General features: G+C 33.9%; 1 long non-coding RNA gene across 4 annotated transcripts in view; it reads right to left on the reverse strand.

Moving 5' to 3' along the window:
* Nucleotides 1-430: 430 nt before the first annotated feature.
* LOC115493634 (uncharacterized) overlaps nt 431-13,790 on the reverse strand; it is a 52,976-nt gene continuing 39,616 nt past the window's right edge. For 3 of the 4 annotated variants that reach the window (XR_012054440.1, XR_012054441.1, XR_012054439.1), the window contains 2 exons: nt 13,378-13,504; nt 9,643-11,205 (listed from right to left, as the gene is read on the reverse strand). This is a non-coding gene — a long non-coding RNA (uncharacterized lncRNA). Of the gene's footprint in view, nt 5,501-9,642; nt 11,206-13,377; nt 13,505-13,790 lie in introns of those variants that run through there. The other variant, XR_012054442.1, reaches the window with a different exon arrangement.

The following is a 13,790-nucleotide window of genomic DNA, read 5'->3' on the forward strand; positions in this document are numbered from 1 at the left end:
TCAAAGTGTCATTTCCCAGCTGAAAAGCAAATCTTATTTTACTGGTTCACTCTTGAATGTAGCAAGGAAACAGCTGAATAAGTTCCCCCTGCAGACACACACGTTCAACCCATCACATACGCACACTGGTGGTGTTCCCTGTCAGAACAAGCACATTCTTATCACTTAGCATCTGTTTCCTTTTTTCTCAGACTTGTTTACCAGCATTTTCATTGAGACGCTTCCTTACAGAGAATGTTTTTTTTTTTTTTACTTTGTCATTCATTCATGATGGAGTTACACCTCCCAGCTGCAGCTATTTTAATAATGCTAAGAGTTAGGTATATAATTTTTTTGTGTGACTCAGATCCTATCAGAAAGCTAAAATGCAGTACAAAATGTAATCAGATCTGTTCATAATGACAGTGAATTTAAACAATATTTTTAAAAATTATGTGGTTTCATATTCTTTGGTAGTAAAAGGACAATTATAGAATTATTTTTTATTTGAGAAAAAAATAAAGCAAATATCCTAATAAACAATAATCCGCATCAATATTATTTGTTCTAACTAGTTAGAATTTAAGAGTTTATTCAAGAAAAAAAGAAAAAAGTTGAAATGAAAAAGCTCACAGTGGGTTTGTAAGGGCTGGAATGAAATTGCTATTTCTAGGAGTTTCCATGGAAACTACAGTACTAAGCAAACCTATGTACAAAAAGAAGAGATTTTTTTGTTGCAGTTGCTAAGTGTTCTTTAGAAAATCCACATAAGCATCATTATAATATGGAGCCAAACCAACAGGCTAATGTATAGCATACAACTGTAGTGTTTACTTGCTGAATACTTTAGAAATGAAAGTTCAGGCATCTGTGTGACCTTAAGACTTGGATCTGTACAATTTTTAGATTTAGCTTTGCATTGTTTAAAGTGGATCAACATGGTTAACGAACAAAATTACTCAGAGTAAACTCAACATGTTGCCAGATTTTTACACTCAATGCATACTTAATAATCCTAGGAAAGTTTCTTAATTGGTTTTGATATGATCAGTTTGCTCTCAGTGTTATTGAAAATACCCTTCTATCTTCTAAGGGTTTTCTTATATCTGAGTATAGGAATTAACAACTTCTATGGACAGTTTTATTATCTGAGAAGAGACAAAAGTCTTTTCATAGTAAAGGTGAAAAGTAGGGCAGGTTTTGAAATGAAACCAGAAAGTTTTTTAATAAAGAAATAGATGCTGAGATTGCAAATTCTTTATGGTCACAAACCAGTTTTGAACCTTTTTCTATTCTGCATCACCAAATTAGTTTACTTGGTTTTTGAAAATTCAGATTATTCCACAGTCAAACCCTAAAAATGAGTGCTTAACATCAGCAAGGAGCATTTGAGCCTGTAAGATGATTTATGTGAACAAGATCCAAAACAAAACAGAGAAAACTGAACAATATAACTTTATGATAGTTTAAAAATTTAATAGCTAGATTTTTTTGAAAATAAAATATTATAAATTTTACATTAATTCTCTTATGAAATAAGAAACTGAAATTTATGTCCATCTGTTGTCCACCATTTTGAATGTTAAGTGCTATTTAGAAATTACTTCATTTCATTGGAATAATGACAGAAATGTCTGTGAGCATGAAATAGCACCACAATGTGTTGTGATTATTGATATGATATTTGAAACATATTGATTACAAGATTTTTTTCCTAAAGAAATTAGATACGGTAGTGAAGCTTTAAATATTTAATTAAAAGTCATGTATTAATAAAAAATGATTCAATAAGTCACCAAATGCAAAATTCTGCAATGATGTCTCTATAAATTATTTAACAACTCCAAGAGTGTTGGCTTTAATAAATTAAATTCAAGGACATCTGGTCAACATACTTACAAAAACTAAAAATGCAATTTTCTTTATCACATCTTAAACAAAGACATTGTTTTTTCCCTAGGAGATGAAATTAGTTGTATGAAGAGGAAAATATGAAAAACAAACAATTTAAATATATAGGCTAATGTCTATTCTTTTAAATATTAAAAAAACAGCTTACTTAGCCAAAAGCAATAACCGCTAACATTATTTCTGTCTTTCTGAAGTTATCTAGACATCTCCTTTTTTTTCTTTCCTGTCAACAGTCTTACTCAAAAAGTGCTTAACTCTACAAGACCTTGGGATTTGCACATCTGAATCTTGATTCCATTTTCCACATAGAACATGTTGGACTTTTGACATACAAATTCCTTTTAAATTAATTTCTATGAATTGTCTGCTTTCAAAATGTCTATAAACATACTCACCACAGTACCCTAAGTGGCTGTATGTATTAGTTACTTCTATTTTACTAGTGACTAGTTAAGCCAAAGAATAAATGTTTGCACATATTTAAGAAAGGAAAATTGGTTTGTTCTAAAAATCCACAGACTTAGTAGCTATAGCAAGCCATTAAATAATGGACATTTTGAATCTTCCTCTTCAGTCAATGAGTTAATTGTCTCCAACTGTTAAAATGGAGAGCTCTGGTAATCCATACACTTTAAAAACCTATTTTCTCAAGTATTGTTCATAAGTAGCAAGCAGGGAGAATAGCTATTTAAGGTTATTCATATAAAGACAAAGATATTTTTCAGCAACAATATTACATCTGAAAGTAAAAAACTTCCTGCTGTGTTTGGTATTCAAAAGCTCCTTCGTAGTTTAACTGCTGCCCTTCAATGAGTCCTCCAATAGCACAGATCCAATAGCTTTAGTATTCCAATTTTTTTTATGTATCTAGATTTTTGCTTTTTAAAATAAAAACTGTTATTGTTATTACTACTACTACTACTGTTATGTTGACACAAAAAACTTCATAATTGATTTTTTATTTCTACATTATCTGAAAGAAGTGATGAAATAACCTAAAGATTTAACTAAAATCTGTCAGTGTGTATAGACACTGATAAGCATTAAATAAAATGAAAACATTAAATACAAGAAGAGTTTCAAAATAATTTAAGAACTGATAGATATTCTGGTGCCATGGATGTATCTCCTTGTTTTATTGCTGGTTTTTAAATGCTAAAGAATTGACAGTAAGCATAAATCAGAATTTTACACCGGGAAGTGCAGCAATCACCTGCTGAGCAACAAGTGATCTTATCAGAAAGGTTCATTTTCAAAATAGTATATGGAAAAAAACTGGACAGGTCACAGAGTTCACTCAAAATGGAAGCCCTTTAAGGTTGAGAGAGCTTTTACCCACAGGAATCTGTGAAATGCAGAAGTACCACCACCAGAACAGGTTAAACAAAATGCAAAATGCTGTTGATTGCATAACCCCAGAACCCTTCCATCACACCTTTGTCTCAAGTTGTTCATCTGCCTCTCACACTGAATGTGTCACAGTTGTAAATGAATCAGGGACAAAGGGCCAAGGGAAGCAGGATCAGGTGTGTGGCTACAATAACAGCAACAGCAATTTACTTCATAGCTCCTAAAATAAAGCAAATTGGAAATGAAAATGCTGAATTTTTGAGAGGCTTAGCACTTTAAAATGTCTCTTCAGCAAGAGCCGTGGGCTAAGAATTTACCATATCAGGATGGTTCCATGATGCAATATCATCACTACACTATGAAATACACATGTTCAATGAAGTAGTGGACAAAAGCATTTTCCACTCAAAACCAGTGGTAAAACTACTTCACCAGGAGGATAATTTTCTATACATTCTCTCTCTATGCAAATCAAAGATGACTTAAGTCCTTCATGTTTTAAAGCACCCATCAGCATTTTCAACTTCTTATCCAGTATCAGAAGTTATGACAGGGTAAAAAAATATCTGGGATGTATTTCACAAATTTATTCCAGATTCTTCTGGTTTTAATTTACTTCAGTGTAGACTTCTGAGTTAATAATTTCCCTATAATATCAGGCATCTGTGGACAAAGACCCTGGGTCCATCTATTTGAATTATAGAGCATCTAAGAGAAGTCACTGGTGCTTGCTACAGAGCAGGAAAGAATTTGGCTATTTTATCCTCAGGTAACCCACACCTTACAACTAAGGGAACAGTTAAAGACACATGTGACACAGTCTGTGGCCACTTTCATTTTCTCACTGGAGCAATGCAGGAACAGCCTTAGGACTCTAACTCAGGAAGATCCTTAGACCTCTGATCTTCAGTATCAGGATGTAAAATCTGAGAAATGGATTTTAGCAAGCCACTGTAAAGAGTTTGTCTATTTACTTCCTGCCCTTTCATTTTAGGAAGAAGAAAAAGGAATACAGGGACAAATTAGTGCTTTTAGTTTCTACTCCTAAAAGCAGTTTTTCTAATAGGATCTGGTCACTACTTAATAATTCTGACTGATTTACCCATTAACTTAATTATAAACATTAGCTTTGTTTTGCTAACAATAAAAAAAGAAAAATACACTTTATTGAAATCATTGATGAATAAAGTTAGGTTTTCTGTTTGACCAGCTAGGTTTCCATAATTTTTATTACATTTGACTGAAAGCAACACTCATTTTAATGGAGAATGTAATGCCATTTGTAAGTCAAGCTTTTACAGTAATTTACAGGCAAATTTCAAAACACAATTGATCGCTACTTAGCTGTAGTCTGGAATGAATAAAGAGTTTTCATTTCTCTTTGGATCCATAAGGGGTCTCATAAAATATTGGCAGAAGTAGTTTCATTCATACAATATTCTTAATCACTAGAGAAAAAGGGATTTTCTGTTTCTCACTCTTGTTAGGAATTGGCTATATTGTAAGCCATAGTGATGATAAGGGCAATCAAAGATAAAGTAGTTGCCTAATTGAAAGAAAATTTTATGCCATCTCCAAAATCAGTAAACTGGTGAGTCTGACCTCCACTTTTTAATCTTGGCTCTCCAAGAAACATTCTGTTCTAGATGAAAAGTAGATTGGTCAATCTCTCCTGGCAAGAAAATTGGAAATGACTGAGATGTAGAAAGAAATATCCTGGTCCAATTGACATATACTCAGATAACATTTAAATCAGCTTGAATGAAATTACCATCCTGCATAGCCTTTATGGACTACATGAGTTTTGCTTAGTACTTTATAGCACCATATAATCACCCAATCAATGTCAATGAGACTCAAACTTTTTCCAGTGGTATGTTTTGCAGACCATGTAATTTTGACAGATCCAAAAGGGAAAAAAAAAATCATGCTCTGTGTCTGACCTATTGCCTAAATTCTATTGTTCTAGGCATGAGCCTCCAATTCAATAAACAGCTCTGTGTATTTAGAACAGTTTCAACACATGCACAGAGTCCAACACTTTTGGGACAGACTCTCTTTGTGTGAACAATAGGATTTGTCTGCAGACACAACAGTCATTCATCCAGAGAATCATTAAATCACGAGTCAGAGCAGTCGTGTAGCACATTTTTGTAAGAGGTGGTGGCTTCCTACCAAAATCAGTAGGACAGTGGATCTGGATTTGTAGCTGTGGTTTTCAAAATGATTAAGCTGGCTCTTCCTAATGGAGAAAGTTTGCCTGTGGAAAACAAGTCATCAGTGGAACAGTCCATTGTGTAATCTGGCTTTTTTCTCAGATACATGATGGTAATTTCCTACAGTGCACTTGGGATGCTGAATGGCAAAACTGAGCTGTAATATCCATGCACAGGGCTTAACCAGGAACGTACTGCAGGCTGACAAGGTGGATTATGACAACCACTACGAGAAGAAAATGACGACCAAGTCAAGAGCAGGTTTGCCAACACTACTTCAAATTTATATTGTTAAGATGAGAATATTCAATAACATTTTTGCTATTCAAGGCAGTTCTGTAGGAAGCACTTTCCATTTGCAAACTAAAAGCAGGCAAGATCTCTTTAAGGCAGGGTATGAATAAAAAAGAAGCAACTGTTACACTAATCTGAGGGTTCCACTTTAAGGAAACCAGAAAATGAAAACAGAAATGAAGGTCTGAATCTGTTTCGTGTTGTTACCCAGTATGACAGAGATTAACACTCTAAAACATGTTACATGGGAATCTGAGAAGTGCAAAGCTGTTAAAAGCCTTAATTTGCAACCACTAATTTTCAGCAGTTACAGTGGTTCATAGCATTATGCATTATTACACTATATACATATATTATAAACATTTTTTAAAGCTTAGCATATTATCTGGGAGTGCATACAAAAATATTTAAGCTTTAAAATCCAATAATAAAAATAAAATGTTCCATAACTAAAAAACAAGAACATATATTAGTAAAAATATGATAAAGAAAGAGTGGTCTATTGCACTTTGTCAAGAAATATATCTAATTCTGAGGTCTAAGGATCAAAGAGAGCATTATGAAGTGAGAACCTAATTCAGGAAGAAGCTGGGATTTGCAGAAACATTTGTATATTCAAAGAACTATTAAAGCTTCTTTGTAGAAGTAACAGATAATTATTCAAATACATCATAAGGCTGACTTAACACAGTTTAACCAGAAAACAGCACATGAAAAAAGTCAGGCAGCACTCTGAAACTTTTGATTTGTGTAGTGCCTGCCTCTGTACTTATGATCATTGAGAAATATCAGAATTGACAAATCACTTACAGTTTGATTGGAGATTATTTGTTAATAAATTTGGGGAAAATCTAAAATATTTTGGAAAGCAAATTTAAAAGGAGCAAAATAAGGTAGTTGATTTATTCTAGGTGAATTTCATACATATTGTAAATCACAGATGAGTCATAATTCAAAAGATGAAACAATATCAGATATCATTTTTTTATTAAATAACAATATCCAGGAAAGTTTGTTGTCATCAGCATGGTTCCTTGAACATAAATTATAATTTTCCTTTAACTATGCAATAAAAATTTCTAAGTGAGAAACTACAGCCACTAGTTTACTATTACCTTCACATTAAAAGAGGATAAAACTTTTGCCATATTTATTGTATTTCGGAGACCTCCTTTGAACAGTTTTCCTCTGGTTTATTCCCATCTAACTCTGGTCATGTAGGTTCACTTAAAATCTTGACCTTAACTCATGGCAATCAACTGGGAAGATTCCAAACCACCCTGGAAGATACTGTTGTTTAGTTTACTTGAGAGAAAGAATTGGAAGACAAAAATCCTTTTAGAGTATATGGTGATTGTATCTCTATTTGAAGGTACTTACAATACATTTTAACACTGATCAGATCATTTAATATCCCAGTTCTCAAGTTAAATAGTAAACTATTTAAGGATCTATTTTTAGAAATATAATTGGTATATTCTGGCAAAAGAAATGTAACAGATGATCATTTACAAAAAAAAAAAAAAAAAAAAAAGCAAAACGGAATGAAATGTTCTCCACTGGTTAAGAGAAGCTCTCTCTTTCTAATTTTATCCTAAATTTCTATTTATTTGATTAAAAAAAAAAAACAGCAACAACCTGTTATTAGTCTTTTAGTGCTGTATAGCTTTTCTTTTCTCATAGTGTTCTGGTAACTTAAAATCTACTTCCACATTTACTAGACCTACAGAAGCTTCCTTCCTCATTCCTTGTTTCTGTGTTTACACTTTCAGGAGGAGAGCTAAACTAAGTTCTTAAATCAAATTTAAAGCACATACCATAACATATTCAGAACAGAATGTGACAGCTTGAACCAAACATATTAGTGTCTTATGCAAAACAGTGGGTATTTAACTTACAATCTGCAAAAGTTTTATACTATGTTATTTCATTACTCTGCACAGCAAGTATTGCTGAAATCCTAGGTTTGGGCTACAAACAATGAGAAAGAAGTTCCAAAATGTACTGGACAAGTCTTTCCAGAAAGTCATCAGTTCTGAATACATTCTTATTAATAGAGAAAATTAAGGAATAAGTCAGAAGGTCAAAAACATAGTCTCTTCAGTATACCAATTGTAACAAATTAGTTATAATATTAGCTACAAATAGTTACTGCAAATTAACTCCAGAGATACATCTGAAGCCCATCAAATTTTTAATTTTTTTCCTGGTACCTTAGGCAGTTTTGCAAGATGCTACCATTATTAGGCAGTTCAGAAACAAGATAATGAATAGTTATGTGAGAAGGTAATGAGAAGGCAGTGAGGCTTCTAATAATGAAACAAAAGAAGCCAGGAAATGCAATATTGCCAAAAGCTCCATTGTCTATGATTCTTAAGCAACACATGGTTGTGCTGTTAACTGTTGGTTACAGTATTTTATTTATAGTCAGTTATCAGCTGGTTTTGGAGGCAAAAACAGACAGTTCATCTGGCTTCAGTGCAAACCATATAGAAAAAGGCAATTTCACTAGACTAAGGAGCAGAGCATGAAATGTGTTGGAGTGAGGAAAGAAGGCTCTTGCCCTAATCTCTACCCAGATTGGTCACAAGTTTGATCCCAGATGTATCTCCAAAGATTCCCAAAGCTTTTGATGGGTATCTTTCTTTCTTTCCGTCCAAAATAATTGATATAAAGACATTTCATCTATACTATATAAGACTGGAGGTTTGCATTTCAAGGATATTTTGACCTGAATTTGGTTCATCGGGGCCCAAAAAAAAAAAAAAAAAAAATCCAAAAAACAAACCAACAAACAAACCACAAAAAACCAAGCAACACAACCAAACCAATTCAAAAAGAAACCCCATTACTGTGCTGGTTTATGGCAAAGAAATTAGTCCTAGAAATTAGATTTACAAAGTGGTTCTGCCCTGTCACAGTCAGACTGGATTATTGTCTTTTTTGCATGTTGTATTTGGAGAGTGAATTCCAGTGTTACTGGAAAATGACAAAGGAGCTACTATTAGGAACAATGCTGTTGTTGATCAGATTAATGTTATTATTTATATTACTATCATATCCTCCCAAACATTACCTTGTCCTTATTGCTTTGTTTTTCCTATAATTTTCCCACAGATTTGATAGCACTAATAAGGGTGGGGAGGGGGAGAGGGATGTTAAAATAGAATTAATTAGTCAAGTTCTTTTGTATAGCCCATGTTGTGACTGGGCATTCATAAAAATGTGGCTGTTCAGATTGATGAGGACTGCCTGGACTTTCAGAGATTTCAGACACTTTAGTTCAATCTACTACTGGAGTTTGCATCCTGAGTTAATGACGCTTTTTTCAGTTTTATCTTAAATATTCACCCAAAACGTCCATTAACCAAATGGAACAGTGAGGCAGATAAGAAAATGGGTAATATGTGCACATATGTAGTCTGTGGACATAATTTTAAGCCATTACCATTTCACTTATACCCAAAGGATAAGAATCATAGTACAGGACAGAATCATAGTAATACTTGTAATTTACTTTTATTGCTTCACAGCTCAGGGAGAAAGATTCCCTCTATTTTATGAAGCTTCTGCAAATATTCTCCTTCACTTGATAAAAATAGATTAAGAAAACCTTGTTCTGTCTCCTGGCATATTTTTAAGTTTTCAGCCTCCTTTTCCAGGTGATTTTCTAGATCTTAACAGAGAACCTCCAAAATGTTAACTGGCAAATATGTAATTAAATGTTTTCTGATAGCAGTATTCTTTTTTCTTAGACATCTAATTTTAGAGTGAGTACACTTCTTTTTCTTGTTCTTTAGATTATCCTTTGGGACTTTTAGTCCAAATTAGAGATTAAAACCCCCACTCTTTAGGAAAAGTTTGCCATTTAAAGAAAGACAAATGCAGAGAATTAATTTCCTTAGTTTTATTAATTTTCTCAGCCTTCAGAAGATTATTTTTTTTAATCCAAGCTAGTCACCAAAGCTATGGTTACAGAAAATGTAAGCATAAATAGAAGTTTCAAAGAGCAGATTGCCAGAAGTGTATAGAAATGGAATGAATGCTTTACTCATGGTGCCGTTCTCTACTAACTGCAAACAAAGAAACTGTGTTAAAACCTAATCCCTATGTGTGAAATTTTCTGTCACAATTTATATTTAATTTGGAGAAAAAAAACAGCAGCAACAAGAATGGTTTGACTTTCTGATGTTCTATTTTGTAATTTTTAAAGCAAAAATTCTGTGCTTTTCAGATTTTATGCTCAAGGGAAAAAAAAGAAAAAAAAAAACAAACACCAAACCCCAAAAGATGTGATTGCAAGATATTACCACTGCAGTATGGGCAATCCTTTATTTACAGAAAGAATTTTAGTGAAGTGGATAGAAAGTGGCAAGTAAATTTTGAGATTTCTCTGCTAACCATTTTGCTAGAGTTTTTTTTCTTTTTATTGAGATAGATAAAATCTTTAGAGTGTATCTAATGGATAGCTGTACTGATGTTCCCAGGGGATTTTTAACCTTAAGACAGCACAAAGCACCACCACTGCTTAATTGGAACAGTATTAGCAAACACTGAATTTAATTGGGAAGCATTGGCCTGGAGCAAAGAGGTTATCTAGTGTTTGCCCAGGTGTTTGAATCAGGGTTCTGGGATTGTGTTACAGAAATAAAAGATTCAAAGAGAAATGTAAGTTGTATAAAAGTTTTATTCTTGGTTCAAACTATTCGGTTTTTTATTTTTTGCTTCTTTGGGTATGAGGATGCTGAAATGTAACTTTGGAGGTTGTTGACTGGATGCATATGTATACTTAATACTGTTATTCAGAATAGTCATTAAAAGCAATTAGGGACCACCTTTCTAATTTTACTCTTGTGTATTCTTTCTTGTTTCATGAGTAAATTGAAATTTCAGGCATTAATTAAATATAGCCAATTAGTAGATATGGTAAATATTATCTACCAGCTGCGGCTATAGTAATATCTTTCTGGTTGGCTTTTAAATGGTAAAACTGTGAATTTCAATGGCAGAAAAGAGAATTCCTCCATTTTTTATCTTACTTACTCATAAAATTAGAAGTGTAAACTTGTGCTACAGCACAATACATAAAGTGAATTTATTTTGTCAGAATTAAATGGGCATTCACAGAATCAAAGCTCAATACATTGTAGTATCAGTCAGAGATGGGAGAATGTCCTCCTGGAAGTCATGCACAGTCATGCAGAAGTTGCTAAGCTTGGGTATGTGTGTTAGACATTGAATTGCTTTACTTATTTTATTTAAAATATCTGAATATCTAAGATAGCTTAGTCCCTAGAGCCACCAAAATAGTCTGCCCCTCTCTGCAAGAAGCTTATTTGGAGCTTAAAAACTTCTCCTGTGACAAGTCCCCTGATGACATAGTGTCTCTAGCTGAGAAAGTCCAGTGCTTTTGTGTCCCAGAAAAATATGATGAATACTGGGAGGTTCTGCAATACTGTTGAAAGAAGAAAGGGTTACAATGGTACATTAGATTTTGCCATGTAGCATCTCTCTCATTTTGTTCTATTTATAGAACTAATTTTCTACTGATATTTTAGCAAGTGGGCTAAAGGACTCAGATGCATGTTCCTCTCAGGTTATTTGCAAGTAGCTGATCTGTGCTGTTGCAACTGAGTTCAAGAGCTGAGTTTTGGAGCTTGCTTTTCGTTTCTCTCCCAACAATGTTCATGGAGCTTCACAAAATTGTTCCTGATTTGCATTACTATAACATAAATGAGAATTTCAAGTGCTCTGAGCTGTCTTTGCTGTACTTGCTGAGAACATAATTTCTTCTTTGCCAAAAAAACTCCAGAAGAAACAATGGAATAGATTTTCAATTCATAATGTTTTTTGCTGATTTTTCTCTCCTTGCTTCTCTCTAATTTGTATCCTCTGTTTGTCTCAGGGTGCTTACATAACTCACAGGACATATTGGAGGGATTTACAGTTTGCTTAAAGATTACCATTTAAGCTGTTGCTTTCAACTTTTATTAATAATGTATTATGTTTTCCATTATGATCTACATTTCTTTTGTGGACCTTGCTGAAAGTACATTTGGAGGGGAGAAAAAAAGCATGTTAAAATACAATGGAAAAATTTTCTTTGCAAGTGATGGTGTATAAGTTTATTGCCAAAAAAATTATCAATCTGCAAGTTCTTATCTTATGTAAATCTGGTTATTTGTACCAGAGGAAGGTTTAGGGTAAACATATTAATGACTGTAAAGTAAACATAGCTTGTCCAAAGTTAAAATACAGGAATTTTTCTTCTTGTTGCCAGCAATTCCATGCTGCTCTGAACCATGAAGCAGAAAAGAAAATAAGCACATATTCCTCACATAAGGTTAATCAGACTTTTGGGTGAAAGACAAAGAATTTACAGCATTTCTACTTCAGTTCTAATAAATAACCAACATACCTCAGCTTCTCAGTCCTCTATGGCATGTTCACTCTTTGTGAGCACAGAGTAAATGACTTCATTTTTATTTGTCCTTGGTGCTAAATCACAGAGAGGATTGCAAAGGTGCAGTGGGGGTGGGGGGTCAGAATCATCTTGTTAATGGAAACAGCAAAGAGCTGGAGGCCAATAAAGCCTCAACTCTGCGTGACTGGGGTCAAGCCACCTGCTGCCTTTTTCATCATCCTTTGACACAGCTCAGAAGAAGTAGACTAACAGCTGAATCTCACTGAAAATGCAAACCTATTTTGAATAAGGCTTTAATAACAAGCAAATAAAATTAACCAATCTTTTAGGAAATTTCATTCCAGCTGTGATGCATTTACACAAAGTAGGAGAATCCCAGATGATAAGATCGTCTGCCAAAATTAGAAAAAAAATGGTGAATTTGATGCACTTTTTCAGTTCTGCTGTCCTTTTAAAAGTCCAAATTTGGTGTACCTGAATTTCTAGTGAGCAATTTGCCTTAGTAAAAACAATGATTAAGTGTCTTTCAGTTCCTATTTAGGGTAAAACATGTGTTGTGCTTTTCTGACATTGCCAAAGTACCATAATTATGACTGTGAAATTATTTTGACACTTTTAAAATATGAGACATCTAGTAGGAAGTGAATTTATTAGCTGTGCTATATGAAGTGTGCTAAAAGGAAAAATACAGCTGATATTATAGACTTGTCAGGAGGGAAGAGCTAGGTGGCACAGAGATGATACAGCTGCTGTTGGTCAGCAGAGGAGAGAGCTTAAATGCCAAGCAGAATGGTTTGTTTAGATTTTTTTATTTGGTTGATTTATTGATTAATTCCCTAAATGCAGTGCACACCTGAGGGCTGTGGGAATTGTGTTAGTTGTGTCAAGGTGGGACTTCCAGCCAGACAAAGCTGCCTGCCTGTGGCAGAGCCGTGCTGCATGAGGAAGTGCACTTTGGTTTTCCTACAGCCAGGGCATCCTGCTGTGCTGCATGGCTAAATGGGAAGATTTCTATGCTAAAACTGACAGGCACTTCCAGTTCTTTTACATGATGCTCCCCTGTCTCTTCCTCTCTTGTAAAATCCTTAAAGATATGTGGAAGAAATATCAAGGATTCATTTTGTCCTTTTCATTCTAATCCTGCCACTGTGCTAATCAAGCCTGTATGTTTGATAGCATTTTTATTATTATTTGATTACTTACTGTTTTTTGTTCTTCTCATTTTTATTGCCATCATTCCCGCTCTACAAATATTTTAATTTACATCAGTTAATTTCTGGTTCACTTTTCACACAGCATAGAAAAATAGATGTCCAAAACTGCTTACGGCCTAGAGGCAGAGAAAGAAAAAATGAGAATTGGTTGGTTGGTTTGTTGGTTTTTTTTATGTGAGTACATAGCAGGGACCAGAAGAGAGCAGATATGCAGCGAGAACCAGTTTGTACTGAGGAATATTAAAAAGACAGTTGAAATTTCAGGATTGTTAAATTTGGATTAATCCCCATCTGGTCTTCTGGACTGAATAATCTTTTTGTGTCTTGACTCCATTAGGTGGACACCTGGAGCACAGCTCCCAGTTCCTTTCAAATTCCTGTTCATTCACTCTAAAACTGTTT

This window comes from Taeniopygia guttata, chromosome 2 (genome assembly GCF_048771995.1).
Source record: "Taeniopygia guttata chromosome 2, bTaeGut7.mat, whole genome shotgun sequence".
In the NCBI taxonomy this organism is placed as follows: domain Eukaryota; kingdom Metazoa; phylum Chordata; class Aves; order Passeriformes; family Estrildidae; genus Taeniopygia; species Taeniopygia guttata.